Source organism: Lithobates pipiens, unplaced genomic scaffold (genome assembly GCF_037356315.1).
Source record: "Lithobates pipiens isolate NorthernLeopardFrog02 unplaced genomic scaffold, aLitPip1_a1.2 Scaffold_8, whole genome shotgun sequence".
NCBI lineage: Eukaryota > Metazoa > Chordata > Amphibia > Anura > Ranidae > Lithobates > Lithobates pipiens.
In genome coordinates this window covers 593251424-593264583 of record NW_027507903.1, presented here as the reverse complement: position 1 = coordinate 593264583, position 13160 = coordinate 593251424, and the positions used below count along the sequence as shown (strand labels likewise).

General features: G+C 48.7%; 15 non-coding genes across 15 annotated transcripts; all 15 read right to left on the bottom strand.

The window, feature by feature from the left end:
• Positions 1-350: 350 nt before the first annotated feature.
• On the bottom strand, positions 351-423 carry TRNAK-UUU (transfer RNA lysine (anticodon UUU)). Its single transcript has one exon. It is a non-coding gene; the product is annotated as a tRNA-Lys (tRNA).
• Positions 424-1110: 687 nt separating this feature from the next.
• Positions 1111-1183, bottom strand: TRNAK-UUU (transfer RNA lysine (anticodon UUU)). Its single transcript has one exon. It is a non-coding gene; the product is annotated as a tRNA-Lys (tRNA).
• Positions 1184-1870: 687 nt separating this feature from the next.
• On the bottom strand, positions 1871-1943 carry TRNAK-UUU (transfer RNA lysine (anticodon UUU)). The gene has a single exon. It is a non-coding gene; the product is annotated as a tRNA-Lys (tRNA).
• Positions 1944-2630: 687 nt separating this feature from the next.
• TRNAK-UUU (transfer RNA lysine (anticodon UUU)) lies at positions 2631-2703 on the bottom strand. Its single transcript has one exon. It is a non-coding gene; the product is annotated as a tRNA-Lys (tRNA).
• Positions 2704-3390: 687 nt separating this feature from the next.
• Positions 3391-3463, bottom strand: TRNAK-UUU (transfer RNA lysine (anticodon UUU)). Its single transcript has one exon. It is a non-coding gene; the product is annotated as a tRNA-Lys (tRNA).
• Positions 3464-4150: 687 nt separating this feature from the next.
• TRNAK-UUU (transfer RNA lysine (anticodon UUU)) lies at positions 4151-4223 on the bottom strand. The gene has a single exon. It is a non-coding gene; the product is annotated as a tRNA-Lys (tRNA).
• Positions 4224-4910: 687 nt separating this feature from the next.
• TRNAK-UUU (transfer RNA lysine (anticodon UUU)) lies at positions 4911-4983 on the bottom strand. Its single transcript has one exon. It is a non-coding gene; the product is annotated as a tRNA-Lys (tRNA).
• Positions 4984-5670: 687 nt separating this feature from the next.
• On the bottom strand, positions 5671-5743 carry TRNAK-UUU (transfer RNA lysine (anticodon UUU)). The gene has a single exon. It is a non-coding gene; the product is annotated as a tRNA-Lys (tRNA).
• Positions 5744-6430: 687 nt separating this feature from the next.
• On the bottom strand, positions 6431-6503 carry TRNAK-UUU (transfer RNA lysine (anticodon UUU)). Its single transcript has one exon. It is a non-coding gene; the product is annotated as a tRNA-Lys (tRNA).
• Positions 6504-7190: 687 nt separating this feature from the next.
• Positions 7191-7263, bottom strand: TRNAK-UUU (transfer RNA lysine (anticodon UUU)). The gene has a single exon. It is a non-coding gene; the product is annotated as a tRNA-Lys (tRNA).
• A 687-nt stretch (positions 7264-7950) lies between these two features.
• On the bottom strand, positions 7951-8023 carry TRNAK-UUU (transfer RNA lysine (anticodon UUU)). Its single transcript has one exon. It is a non-coding gene; the product is annotated as a tRNA-Lys (tRNA).
• Positions 8024-8710: 687 nt separating this feature from the next.
• TRNAK-UUU (transfer RNA lysine (anticodon UUU)) lies at positions 8711-8783 on the bottom strand. Its single transcript has one exon. It is a non-coding gene; the product is annotated as a tRNA-Lys (tRNA).
• Positions 8784-10230: 1447 nt separating this feature from the next.
• Positions 10231-10303, bottom strand: TRNAK-UUU (transfer RNA lysine (anticodon UUU)). The gene has a single exon. It is a non-coding gene; the product is annotated as a tRNA-Lys (tRNA).
• A 687-nt stretch (positions 10304-10990) lies between these two features.
• TRNAK-UUU (transfer RNA lysine (anticodon UUU)) lies at positions 10991-11063 on the bottom strand. The gene has a single exon. It is a non-coding gene; the product is annotated as a tRNA-Lys (tRNA).
• A 1447-nt stretch (positions 11064-12510) lies between these two features.
• Positions 12511-12583, bottom strand: TRNAK-UUU (transfer RNA lysine (anticodon UUU)). The gene has a single exon. It is a non-coding gene; the product is annotated as a tRNA-Lys (tRNA).
• Between the last annotated feature and the right edge of the window lie 577 nt (positions 12584-13160).

Here is a 13160-nt window from a genome sequence, read left to right as displayed (position 1 = left end):
AATGAAGTTCCCCTTTAGCCTCATGATGCCAGGTCCAGCAGAGGAAACGCAGGCCAAAAAATAAGGTAGAATCCACTCTGGATTATAGGCAAGAGAAGATCAAGCAGCGTGTGCCAGTCGCAGATTGTTTACGGGAGCCCAGGTAAGCTACCACAGACAAGGTTCTATGGCAGGAAACAGTTGGTCAAACAATCACCTTCAGCCACCTTTATTTCTGGTGCAGATTCCAAGAGCCTCGAGGGGGGAGGTTGGCTTCCCGTCCCCTAGGACATTTCATCTCTCTGGTCCAGTGAGCGTTCCTGGCAGATGTGCATAAAGACTGCCCAATCAGAAGCTCAAGGACCTCAAAGCGCCCGAACAGGGACTTGAACCCTGGACCCTCAGATTAAAAGTCTGATGCTCTACCGACTGAGCTATCCGGGCTCTGAAAAATCCACCACCAGAAGAGTCCAAAGCTATTTGAATCTTGACATCTATGGTGGAAAAAGAGCATTCAGCCTGAAAGCACAAGTATTTGGCTTGCCCAGGCTGGCCAATCGTCCTCTCCCGTTTCATTTTCTAGGACAGGTTGAAGATAAAAGGGAGAATCTATCCTGTAAGCATGCAGATAGGGTCCAGTCCAGTTTCTGGCTTACTTTTACCTACAGGCCAATGCTCTTTCACCGGAAACAAGGGCCTTGCAAAAAGACACTGCCCGAACGGCTTCCTTAAGTCCTGGACCAAGACACTTCCAGTATTCTTAATCAGTGACTGGGTTACAAATGAAGTTCCCCTTTAGCCTCATGATGCCAGGTCCAGCAGAGGAAACGCAGGCCAAAAAATAAGGTAGAATCCACTCTGGATTATAGGCAAGAGAAGATCAAGCAGCGTGTGCCAGTTGCAGATTGTTTACGGGAGCCCAGGTAAGCTACCACAGACAAGGTTCTATGGCAGGAAACAGTTGGTCAAACAATCACCTTCAGCCACCTTTATTTCTGGTGCAGATTCCAAGAGCCTCGAGGGGGGAGGTTGGCTTCCCGTCCCCTAGGACATTTCATCTCTCTGGTCCAGTGAGCGTTCCTGGCAGATGTGCATAAAGACTGCCCAATCAGAAGCTCAAGGACCTCAAAGCGCCCGAACAGGGACTTGAACCCTGGACCCTCAGATTAAAAGTCTGATGCTCTACCGACTGAGCTATCCGGGCTCTGAAAAATCCACCACCAGAAGAGTCCAAAGCTGTTTGAATCTTGACATCTATGGTGGAAAAAGAGCATTCAGCCTGAAAGCACAAGTATTTGGCTTGCCCAGGCTGGCCAATCGTCCTCTCCCGTTTCATTTTCTAGGACAGGTTGAAGATAAAAGGGAGAATCTAACCTGTAAGCATGCAGATAGGGTCCAGTCCAGTTTCTGGCTTACTTTTACCTACAGGCCAATGCTCTTTCACCGGAAACAAGGGCCTTGCAAAAAGACACTGCCCGAACGGCTTCCTTAAGTCCTGGACCAAGACACTTCCAGTATTCTTAATCAGTGACTGGGTTACAAATGAAGTTCCCCTTTAGCCTCATGATGCCAGGTCCAGCAGAGGAAACGCAGGCCAAAAAATAATGTAGAATCCACTCTGGATTATAGGCAAGAGAAGATCAAGCAGCGTGTGCCAGTTGCAGATTGTTTATGGGAGCCCAGGTAAGCTACCACAGACAAGGTTCTATGGCAGGAAACAGTTGGTCAAACAATCACCTTCAGCCACCTTTATTTCTGGTGCAGATTCCAAGAGCCTCGAGGGGGGAGGTTGGCTTCCCGTCCCCTAGGACATTTCATCTCTCTGGTCCAGTGAGCGTTCCTGGCAGATGTGCATAAAGACTGCCCAATCAGAAGCTCAAGGACCTCAAAGCGCCCGAACAGGGACTTGAACCCTGGACCCTCAGATTAAAAGTCTGATGCTCTACCGACTGAGCTATCCGGGCTCTGAAAAATCCACCACCAGAAGAGTCCAAAGCTGTTTGAATCTTGACATCTATGGTGGAAAAAGAGCATTCAGCCTGAAAGCACAAGTATTTGGCTTGCCCAGGTTGGCCAACCGTCCTTTCCCGTTTCATTTTCTAGGACAGGTTGAAGATAAAAGGGAGAATCTAACCTGTAAGCATGCAGATAGGGTCCAGTCCAGTTTCTGGCTTACTTTTACCTACAGGCCAATGCTCTTTCACCGGAAACAAGGGCCTTGCAAAAAGACACTGCCCGAACGGCTTCCTTAAGTCCTGGACCAAGACACTTCCAGTATTCTTAATCAGTGACTGGGTTACAAATGAAGTTCCCCTTTAGCCTCATGATGCCAGGTCCAGCAGAGGAAACGCAGGCCAAAAAATAATGTAGAATCCACTCTGGATTATAGGCAAGAGAAGATCAAGCAGCGTGTGCCAGTCGCAGATTGTTTACGGGAGCCCAGGTAAGCTACCACAGACAAGGTTCTATGGCAGGAAACAGTTGGTCAAACAATCACCTTCAGCCACCTTTATTTCTGGTGCAGATTCCAAGAGCCTCGAGGGGGGAGGTTGGCTTCCCGTCCCCTAGGACATTTCATCTCTCTGGTCCAGTGAGCGTTCCTGGCAGATGTGCATAAAGACTGCCCAATCAGAAGCTCAAGGACCTCAAAGCGCCCGAACAGGGACTTGAACCCTGGACCCTCAGATTAAAAGTCTGATGCTCTACCGACTGAGCTATCCGGGCTCTGAAAAATCCACCACCAAAAGAGTCCAAAGCTGTTTGAATCTTGACATCTATGGTGGAAAAAGAGCATTCAGCCTGAAAGCACAAGTATTTGGCTTGCCCAGGCTGGCCAATCGTCCTCTCCCGTTTAATTTTCTAGGACAGGTTGAAGATAAAAGGGAGAATCTAACCTGTAAGCATGCAGATAGGGTCCAGTCCAGTTTCTGGCTTACTTTTACCTACAGGCCAATGCTCTTTCACCGGAAACAAGGGCCTTGCAAAAAGACACTGCCCGAACGGCTTCCTTAAGCCCTGGACCAAGACACTTCCAGTATTCTTAATCAGTGACTGGGTTACAAATGAAGTTCCCCTTTAGCCTCATGATGCCAGGTCCAGCAGAGGAAACGCAGGCCAAAAAATAAGGTAGAATCCACTCTGGATTATAGGCAAGAGAAGATCAAGCAGCGTGTGCCAGTCGCAGATTGTTTACGGGAGCCCAGGTAAGCTACCACAGACAAGGGTCTATGGCAGGAAACAGTTGGTCAAACAATCACCTTCAGCCACCTTTATTTCTGGTGCAGATTCCAAGAGCCTCGAGGGGGGAGGTTGGCTTCCCGTCCCCTAGGACATTTCATCTCTCTGGTCCAGTGAGCATTCCTGGCAGATGTGCATAAAGACTGCCCAATCAGAAGCTCAAGGACCTCAAAGCGCCCGAACAGGGACTTGAACCCTGGACCCTCAGATTAAAAGTCTGATGCTCTACCGACTGAGCTATCCGGGCTCTGAAAAATCCACCACCAGAAGAGTCCAAAGCTGTTTGAATCTTGACATCTATGGTGGAAAAAGAGCATTCAGCCTGAAAGCACAAGTATTTGGCTTGCCCAGGCTGGCCAATCGTCCTCTCCCGTTTCATTTTCTAGGACAGGTTGAAGATAAAAGGGAGAATCTAACCTGTAAGCATGCAGATAGGGTCCAGTCCAGTTTCTGGCTTACTTTTACCTACAGGCCAATGCTCTTTCACCGGAAACAAGGGCCTTGCAAAAAGACACTGCCCGAACGGCTTCCTTAAGTCCTGGACCAAGACACTTCCAGTATTCTTAATCAGTGACTGGGTTACAAATGAAGTTCCCCTTTAGCCTCATGATGCCAGGTCCAGCAGAGGAAACGCAGGCCAAAAAATAAGGTAGAATCCACTCTGGATTATAGGCAAGAGAAGATCAAGCAGCGTGTGCCAGTCGCAGATTGTTTACGGGAGCCCAGGTAAGCTACCACAGACAAGGTTCTATGGCAGGAAACAGTTGGTCAAACAATCACCTTCAGCCACCTTTATTTCTGGTGCAGATTCCAAGAGCCTCGAGGGGGGAGGTTGGCTTCCCGTCCCCTAGGACATTTCATCTCTCTGGTCCAGTGAGCGTTCCTGGCAGATGTGCATAAAGACTGCCCAATCAGAAGCTCAAGGACCTCAAAGCGCCCGAACAGGGACTTGAACCCTGGACCCTCAGATTAAAAGTCTGATGCTCTACCGACTGAGCTATCCGGGCTCTGAAAAATCCACCACCAGAAGAGTCCAAAGCTATTTGAATCTTGACATCTATGGTGGAAAAAGAGCATTCAGCCTGAAAGCACAAGTATTTGGCTTGCCCAGGCTGGCCAATCGTCCTCTCCCGTTTCATTTTCTAGGACAGGTTGAAGATAAAAGGGAGAATCTATCCTGTAAGCATGCAGATAGGGTCCAGTCCAGTTTCTGGCTTACTTTTACCTACAGGCCAATGCTCTTTCACCGGAAACAAGGGCCTTGCAAAAAGACACTGCCCGAACGGCTTCCTTAAGTCCTGGACCAAGACACTTCCAGTATTCTTAATCAGTGACTGGGTTACAAATGAAGTTCCCCTTTAGCCTCATGATGCCAGGTCCAGCAGAGGAAACGCAGGCCAAAAAATAAGGTAGAATCCACTCTGGATTATAGGCAAGAGAAGATCAAGCAGCGTGTGCCAGTTGCAGATTGTTTACGGGAGCCCAGGTAAGCTACCACAGACAAGGTTCTATGGCAGGAAACAGTTGGTCAAACAATCACCTTCAGCCACCTTTATTTCTGGTGCAGATTCCAAGAGCCTCGAGGGGGGAGGTTGGCTTCCCGTCCCCTAGGACATTTCATCTCTCTGGTCCAGTGAGCGTTCCTGGCAGATGTGCATAAAGACTGCCCAATCAGAAGCTCAAGGACCTCAAAGCGCCCGAACAGGGACTTGAACCCTGGACCCTCAGATTAAAAGTCTGATGCTCTACCGACTGAGCTATCCGGGCTCTGAAAAATCCACCACCAGAAGAGTCCAAAGCTGTTTGAATCTTGACATCTATGGTGGAAAAAGAGCATTCAGCCTGAAAGCACAAGTATTTGGCTTGCCCAGGCTGGCCAATCGTCCTCTCCCGTTTCATTTTCTAGGACAGGTTGAAGATAAAAGGGAGAATCTAACCTGTAAGCATGCAGATAGGGTCCAGTCCAGTTTCTGGCTTACTTTTACCTACAGGCCAATGCTCTTTCACCGGAAACAAGGGCCTTGCAAAAAGACACTGCCCGAACGGCTTCCTTAAGTCCTGGACCAAGACACTTCCAGTATTCTTAATCAGTGACTGGGTTACAAATGAAGTTCCCCTTTAGCCTCATGATGCCAGGTCCAGCAGAGGAAACGCAGGCCAAAAAATAATGTAGAATCCACTCTGGATTATAGGCAAGAGAAGATCAAGCAGCGTGTGCCAGTTGCAGATTGTTTATGGGAGCCCAGGTAAGCTACCACAGACAAGGTTCTATGGCAGGAAACAGTTGGTCAAACAATCACCTTCAGCCACCTTTATTTCTGGTGCAGATTCCAAGAGCCTCGAGGGGGGAGGTTGGCTTCCCGTCCCCTAGGACATTTCATCTCTCTGGTCCAGTGAGCGTTCCTGGCAGATGTGCATAAAGACTGCCCAATCAGAAGCTCAAGGACCTCAAAGCGCCCGAACAGGGACTTGAACCCTGGACCCTCAGATTAAAAGTCTGATGCTCTACCGACTGAGCTATCCGGGCTCTGAAAAATCCACCACCAGAAGAGTCCAAAGCTGTTTGAATCTTGACATCTATGGTGGAAAAAGAGCATTCAGCCTGAAAGCACAAGTATTTGGCTTGCCCAGGTTGGCCAACCGTCCTTTCCCGTTTCATTTTCTAGGACAGGTTGAAGATAAAAGGGAGAATCTAACCTGTAAGCATGCAGATAGGGTCCAGTCCAGTTTCTGGCTTACTTTTACCTACAGGCCAATGCTCTTTCACCGGAAACAAGGGCCTTGCAAAAAGACACTGCCCGAACGGCTTCCTTAAGTCCTGGACCAAGACACTTCCAGTATTCTTAATCAGTGACTGGGTTACAAATGAAGTTCCCCTTTAGCCTCATGATGCCAGGTCCAGCAGAGGAAACGCAGGCCAAAAAATAATGTAGAATCCACTCTGGATTATAGGCAAGAGAAGATCAAGCAGCGTGTGCCAGTCGCAGATTGTTTACGGGAGCCCAGGTAAGCTACCACAGACAAGGTTCTATGGCAGGAAACAGTTGGTCAAACAATCACCTTCAGCCACCTTTATTTCTGGTGCAGATTCCAAGAGCCTCGAGGGGGGAGGTTGGCTTCCCGTCCCCTAGGACATTTCATCTCTCTGGTCCAGTGAGCGTTCCTGGCAGATGTGCATAAAGACTGCCCAATCAGAAGCTCAAGGACCTCAAAGCGCCCGAACAGGGACTTGAACCCTGGACCCTCAGATTAAAAGTCTGATGCTCTACCGACTGAGCTATCCGGGCTCTGAAAAATCCACCACCAGAAGAGTCCAAAGCTGTTTGAATCTTGACATCTATGGTGGAAAAAGAGCATTCAGCCTGAAAGCACAAGTATTTGGCTTGCCCAGGCTGGCCAATCGTCCTCTCCCGTTTCATTTTCTAGGACAGGTTGAAGATAAAAGGGAGAATCTAACCTGTAAGCATGCAGATAGGGTCCAGTCCAGTTTCTGGCTTACTTTTACCTACAGGCCAATGCTCTTTCACCGGAAACAAGGGCCTTGCAAAAAGACACTGCCCGAACGGCTTCCTTAAGTCCTGGACCAAGACACTTCCAGTATTCTTAATCAGTGACTGGGTTACAAATGAAGTTCCCCTTTAGCCTCATGATGCCAGGTCCAGCAGAGGAAACGCAGGCAAAAAAATAAGGTAGAATCCACTCTGGATTATAGGCAAGAGAAGATCAAGCAGCGTGTGCCAGTCGCAGATTGTTTACGGGAGCCCAGGTAAGCTACCACAGACAAGGTTCTATGGCAGGAAACAGTTGGTCAAACAATCACCTTCAGCCACCTTTATTTCTGGTGCAGATTCCAAGAGCCTCGAGGGGGGAGGTTGGCTTCCCGTCCCCTAGGACATTTCATCTCTCTGGTCCAGTGAGCGTTCCTGGCAGATGTGCATAAAGACTGCCCAATCAGAAGCTCAAGGACCTCAAAGCGCCCGAACAGGGACTTGAACCCTGGACCCTCAGATTAAAAGTCTGATGCTCTACCGACTGAGCTATCCGGGCTCTGAAAAATCCACCACCAGAAGAGTCCAAAGCTGTTTGAATCTTGACATCTATGGTGGAAAAAGAGCATTCAGCCTGAAAGCACAAGTATTTGGCTTGCCCAGGTTGGCCAACCGTCCTTTCCCGTTTCATTTTCTAGGACAGGTTGAAGATAAAAGGGAGAATCTAACCTGTAAGCATGCAGATAGGGTCCAGTCCAGTTTCTGGCTTACTTTTACCTACAGGCCAATGCTCTTTCACCGGAAACAAGGGCCTTGCAAAAAGACACTGCCCGAACGGCTTCCTTAAGTCCTGGACCAAGACACTTCCAGTATTCTTAATCAGTGACTGGGTTACAAATGAAGTTCCCCTTTAGCCTCATGATGCCAGGTCCAGCAGAGGAAACGCAGGCCAAAAAATAATGTAGAATCCACTCTGGATTATAGGCAAGAGAAGATCAAGCAGCGTGTGCCAGTCGCAGATTGTTTACGGGAGCCCAGGTAAGCTACCACAGACAAGGTTCTATGGCAGGAAACAGTTGGTCAAACAATCACCTTCAGCCACCTTTATTTCTGGTGCAGATTCCAAGAGCCTCGAGGGGGGAGGTTGGCTTCCCGTCCCCTAGGACATTTCATCTCTCTGGTCCAGTGAGCGTTCCTGGCAGATGTGCATAAAGACTGCCCAATCAGAAGCTCAAGGACCTCAAAGCGCCCGAACAGGGACTTGAACCCTGGACCCTCAGATTAAAAGTCTGATGCTCTACCGACTGAGCTATCCGGGCTCTGAAAAATCCACCACCAGAAGAGTCCAAAGCTGTTTGAATCTTGACATCTATGGTGGAAAAAGAGCATTCAGCCTGAAAGCACAAGTATTTGGCTTGCCCAGGCTGGCCAATCGTCCTCTCCCGTTTCATTTTCTAGGACAGGTTGAAGATAAAAGGGAGAATCTAACCTGTAAGCATGCAGATAGGGTCCAGTCCAGTTTCTGGCTTACTTTTACCTACAGGCCAATGCTCTTTCACCGGAAACAAGGGCCTTGCAAAAAGACACTGCCCGAACGGCTTCCTTAAGTCCTGGACCAAGACACTTCCAGTATTCTTAATCAGTGACTGGGTTACAAATGAAGTTCCCCTTTAGCCTCATGATGCCAGGTCCAGCAGAGGAAACGCAGGCCAAAAAATAATGTAGAATCCACTCTGGATTATAGGCAAGAGAAGATCAAGCAGCGTGTGCCAGTTGCAGATTGTTTATGGGAGCCCAGGTAAGCTACCACAGACAAGGTTCTATGGCAGGAAACAGTTGGTCAAACAATCACCTTCAGCCACCTTTATTTCTGGTGCAGATTCCAAGAGCCTCGAGGGGGGAGGTTGGCTTCCCGTCCCCTAGGACATTTCATCTCTCTGGTCCAGTGAGCGTTCCTGGCAGATGTGCATAAAGACTGCCCAATCAGAAGCTCAAGGACCTCAAAGCGCCCGAACAGGGACTTGAACCCTGGACCCTCAGATTAAAAGTCTGATGCTCTACCGACTGAGCTATCCGGGCTCTGAAAAATCCACCACCAGAAGAGTCCAAAGCTGTTTGAATCTTGACATCTATGGTGGAAAAAGAGCATTCAGCCTGAAAGCACAAGTATTTGGCTTGCCCAGGCTGGCCAATCGTCCTCTCCCGTTTCATTTTCTAGGACAGGTTGAAGATAAAAGGGAGAATCTAACCTGTAAGCATGCAGATAGGGTCCAGTCCAGTTTCTGGCTTACTTTTACCTACAGGCCAATGCTCTTTCACCGGAAACAAGGGCCTTGCAAAAAGACACTGCCCGAACGGCTTCCTTAAGTCCTGGACCAAGACACTTCCAGTATTCTTAATCAGTGACTGGGTTACAAATGAAGTTCCCCTTTAGCCTCATGATGCCAGGTCCAGCAGAGGAAACGCAGGCCAAAAAATAAGGTAGAATCCACTCTGGATTATAGGCAAGAGAAGATCAAGCAGCGTGTGCCAGTCGCAGATTGTTTACGGGAGCCCAGGTAAGCTACCACAGACAAGGTTCTATGGCAGGAAACAGTTGGTCAAACAATCACCTTCAGCCACCTTTATTTCTGGTGCAGATTCCAAGAGCCTCGAGGGGGGAGGTTGGCTTCCCTTCCCCTAGGACATTTCATCTCTCTGGTCCAGTGAGCGTTCCTGGCAGATGTGCATAAAGACTGCCCAATCAGAAGCTCAAGGACCTCAAAGCGCCCGAACAGGGACTTGAACCCTGGACCCTCAGATTAAAAGTCTGATGCTCTACCAACTGAGCTATCCAGGCTCTGAAAAATCCACCACCAGAAGAGTCCAAAGCTGTTTGAATCTTGACATCTATGGTGGAAAAAGAGCATTCAGCCTGAAAGCACAAGTATTTGGCTTGCCCAGGTTGGCCAACCGTCCTTTCCCGTTTCATTTTCTAGGACAGGTTGAAGATAAAAGGGAGAATCTAACCTGTAAGCATGCAGATAGGGTCCAGTCCAGTTTCTGGCTTACTTTTACCTACAGGCCAATGCTCTTTCACCGGAAACAAGGGCCTTGCAAAAAGACACTGCCCGAACGGCTTCCTTAAGTCCTGGACCAAGACACTTCCAGTATTCTTAATCAGTGACTGGGTTACAAATGAAGTTCCCCTTTAGCCTCATGATGCCAGGTCCAGCAGAGGAAACGCAGGCCAAAAAATAATGTAGAATCCACTCTGGATTATAGGCAAGAGAAGATCAAGCAGCGTGTGCCAGTCGCAGATTGTTTACGGGAGCCCAGGTAAGCTACCACAGACAAGGTTCTATGGCAGGAAACAGTTGGTCAAACAATCACCTTCAGCCACCTTTATTTCTGGTGCAGATTCCAAGAGCCTCGAGGGGGGAGGTTGGCTTCCCGTCCCCTAGGACATTTCATCTCTCTGGTCCAGGGAGCGTTCCTGGCAGATGTGCATAAAGACTGCCCAATCAGAAGCTCAAGGACCTCAAAGCGCCCGAACAGGGACTTGAACCCTGGACCCTCAGATTAAAAGTCTGATGCTCTACCGACTGAGCTATCCGGGCTCTGAAAAATCCACCACCAGAAGAGTCCAAAGCTGTTTGAATCTTGACATCTATGGTGGAAAAAGAGCATTCAGCCTGAAAGCACAAGTATTTGGCTTGCCCAGGCTGGCCAATCGTCCTCTCCCGTTTCATTTTCTAGGACAGGTTGAAGATAAAAGGGAGAATCTAACCTGTAAGCATGCAGATAGGGTCCAGTCCAGTTTCTGGCTTACTTTTACCTACAGGCCAATGCTCTTTCACCGGAAACAAGGGCCTTGCAAAAAGACACTGCCCGAACGGCTTCCTTAAGTCCTGGACCAAGACACTTCCAGTATTCTTAATCAGTGACTGGGTTACAAATGAAGTTCCCCTTTAGCCTCATGATGCCAGGTCCAGCAGAGGAAACGCAGGCCAAAAAATAAGGTAGAATCCACTCTGGATTATAGGCAAGAGAAGATCAAGCAGCGTGTGCCAGTCGCAGATTGTTTACGGGAGCCCAGGTAAGCTACCACAGACAAGGTTCTATGGCAGGAAACAGTTGGTCAAACAATCACCTTCAGCCACCTTTATTTCTGGTGCAGATTCCAAGAGCCTCGAGGGGGGAGGTTGGCTTCCCGTCCCCTAGGACATTTCATCTCTCTGGTCCAGTGAGCGTTCCTGGCAGATGTGCATAAAGACTGCCCAATCAGAAGCTCAAGGACCTCAAAGCGCCCGAACAGGGACTTGAACCCTGGACCCTCAGATTAAAAGTCTGATGCTCTACCGACTGAGCTATCCGGGCTCTGAAAAATCCACCACCAGAAGAGTCCAAAGCTGTTTGAATCTTGACATCTATGGTGGAAAAAGAGCATTCAGCCTGAAAGCACAAGTATTTGGCTTGCCCAGGCTGGCCAATCGTCCTCTCCCGTTTCATTTTCTAGGACAGGTTGAAGATAAAAGGGAGAATCTAACCTGTAAGCATGCAGATAGGGTCCAGTCCAGTTTCTGGCTTACTTTTACCTACAGGCCAATGTTCTTTCACCGGAAACAAGGGCCTTGCAAAAAGACACTGCCCGAACGGCTTCCTTAAGTCCTGGACCAAGACACTTCCAGTATTCTTAATCAGTGACTGGGTTACAAATGAAGTTCCCCTTTAGCCTCATGATGCCAGGTCCAGCAGAGGAAACGCAGGCCAAAAAATAAGGTAGAATCCACTCTGGATTATAGGCAAGAGAAGATCAAGCAGCGTGTGCCAGTCGCAGATTGTTTACGGGAGCCCAGGTAAGCTACCACAGACAAGGTTCTATGGCAGGAAACAGTTGGTCAAACAATCACCTTCAGCCACCTTTATTTCTGGTGCAGATTCCAAGAGCCTCGAGGGGGGAGGTTGGCTTCCCTTCCCCTAGGACATTTCATCTCTCTGGTCCAGTGAGCGTTCCTGGCAGATGTGCATAAAGACTGCCCAATCAGAAGCTCAAGGACCTCAAAGCGCCCGAACAGGGACTTGAACCCTGGACCCTCAGATTAAAAGTCTGATGCTCTACCGACTGAGCTATCCAGGCTCTGAAAAATCCACCACCAGAAGAGTCCAAAGCTGTTTGAATCTTGACATCTATGGTGGAAAAAGAGCATTCAGCCTGAAAGCACAAGTATTTGGCTTGCCCAGGCTGGCCAATCGTCCTCTCCCGTTTCATTTTCTAGGACAGGTTGAAGATAAAAGGGAGAATCTAACCTGTAAGCATGCAGATAGGGTCCAGTCCAGTTTCTGGCTTACTTTTACCTACAGGCCAATGCTCTTTCACCGGAAACAAGGGCCTTGCAAAAAGACACTGCCCGAACGGCTTCCTTAAGTCCTGGACCAAGACACTTCCAGTATTCTTAATCAGTGACTGGGTTACAAATGAAGTTCCCCTTTAGCCTCATGATGCCAGGTCCAGCAGAGGAAACGCAGGCCAAAAAATAAGGTAGAATCCACTCTGGATTATAGGCAAGAGAAGATCAAGCAGCGTGTGCCAGTCGCAGATTGTTTACGGGAGCCCAGGTAAGCTACCACAGACAAGGTTCTATGGCAGGAAACAGTTGGTCAAACAATCACCTTCAGCCACCTTTATTTCTGGTGCAGATTCCAAGAGCCTCGAGGGGGGAGGTTGGCTTCCCTTCCCCTAGGACATTTCATCTCTCTGGTCCAGTGAGCGTTCCTGGCAGATGTGCATAAAGACTGCCCAATCAGAAGCTCAAGGACCTCAAAGCGCCCGAACAGGGACTTGAACCCTGGACCCTCAGATTAAAAGTCTGATGCTCTACCGACTGAGCTATCCGGGCTCTGAAAAATCCACCACCAGAAGAGTCCAAAGCTGTTTGAATCTTGACATCTATGGTGGAAAAAGAGCATTCAGCCTGAAAGCACAAGTATTTGGCTTGCCCAGGCTGGCCAATCGTCCTCTCCCGTTTCATTTTCTAGGACAGGTTGAAGATAAAAGGGAGAATCTAACCTGTAAGCATGCAGATAGGGTCCAGTCCAGTTTCTGGCTTACTTTTACCTACAGGCCAATGTTCTTTCACCGGAAACAAGGGCCTTGCAAAAAGACACTGCCCGAACGGCTTCCTTAAGTCCTGGACCAAGACACTTCCAGTATTCTTAATCAGTGACTGGGTTACAAATGAAGTTCCCCTTTAGCCTCATGATGCCAGGTCCAGCAGAGGAAACGCAGGCCAAAAAATAAGGTAGAATCCACTCTGGATTATAGGCAAGAGAAGATCAAGCAGCGTGTGCCAGTCGCAGATTGTTTACGGGAGCCCAGGTAAGCTACCACAGACAAGGTTCTATGGCAGGAAACAGTTGGTCAAACAATCACCTTCAGCCACCTTTATTTCTGGTGCAGATTCCAAGAGCCTCGAG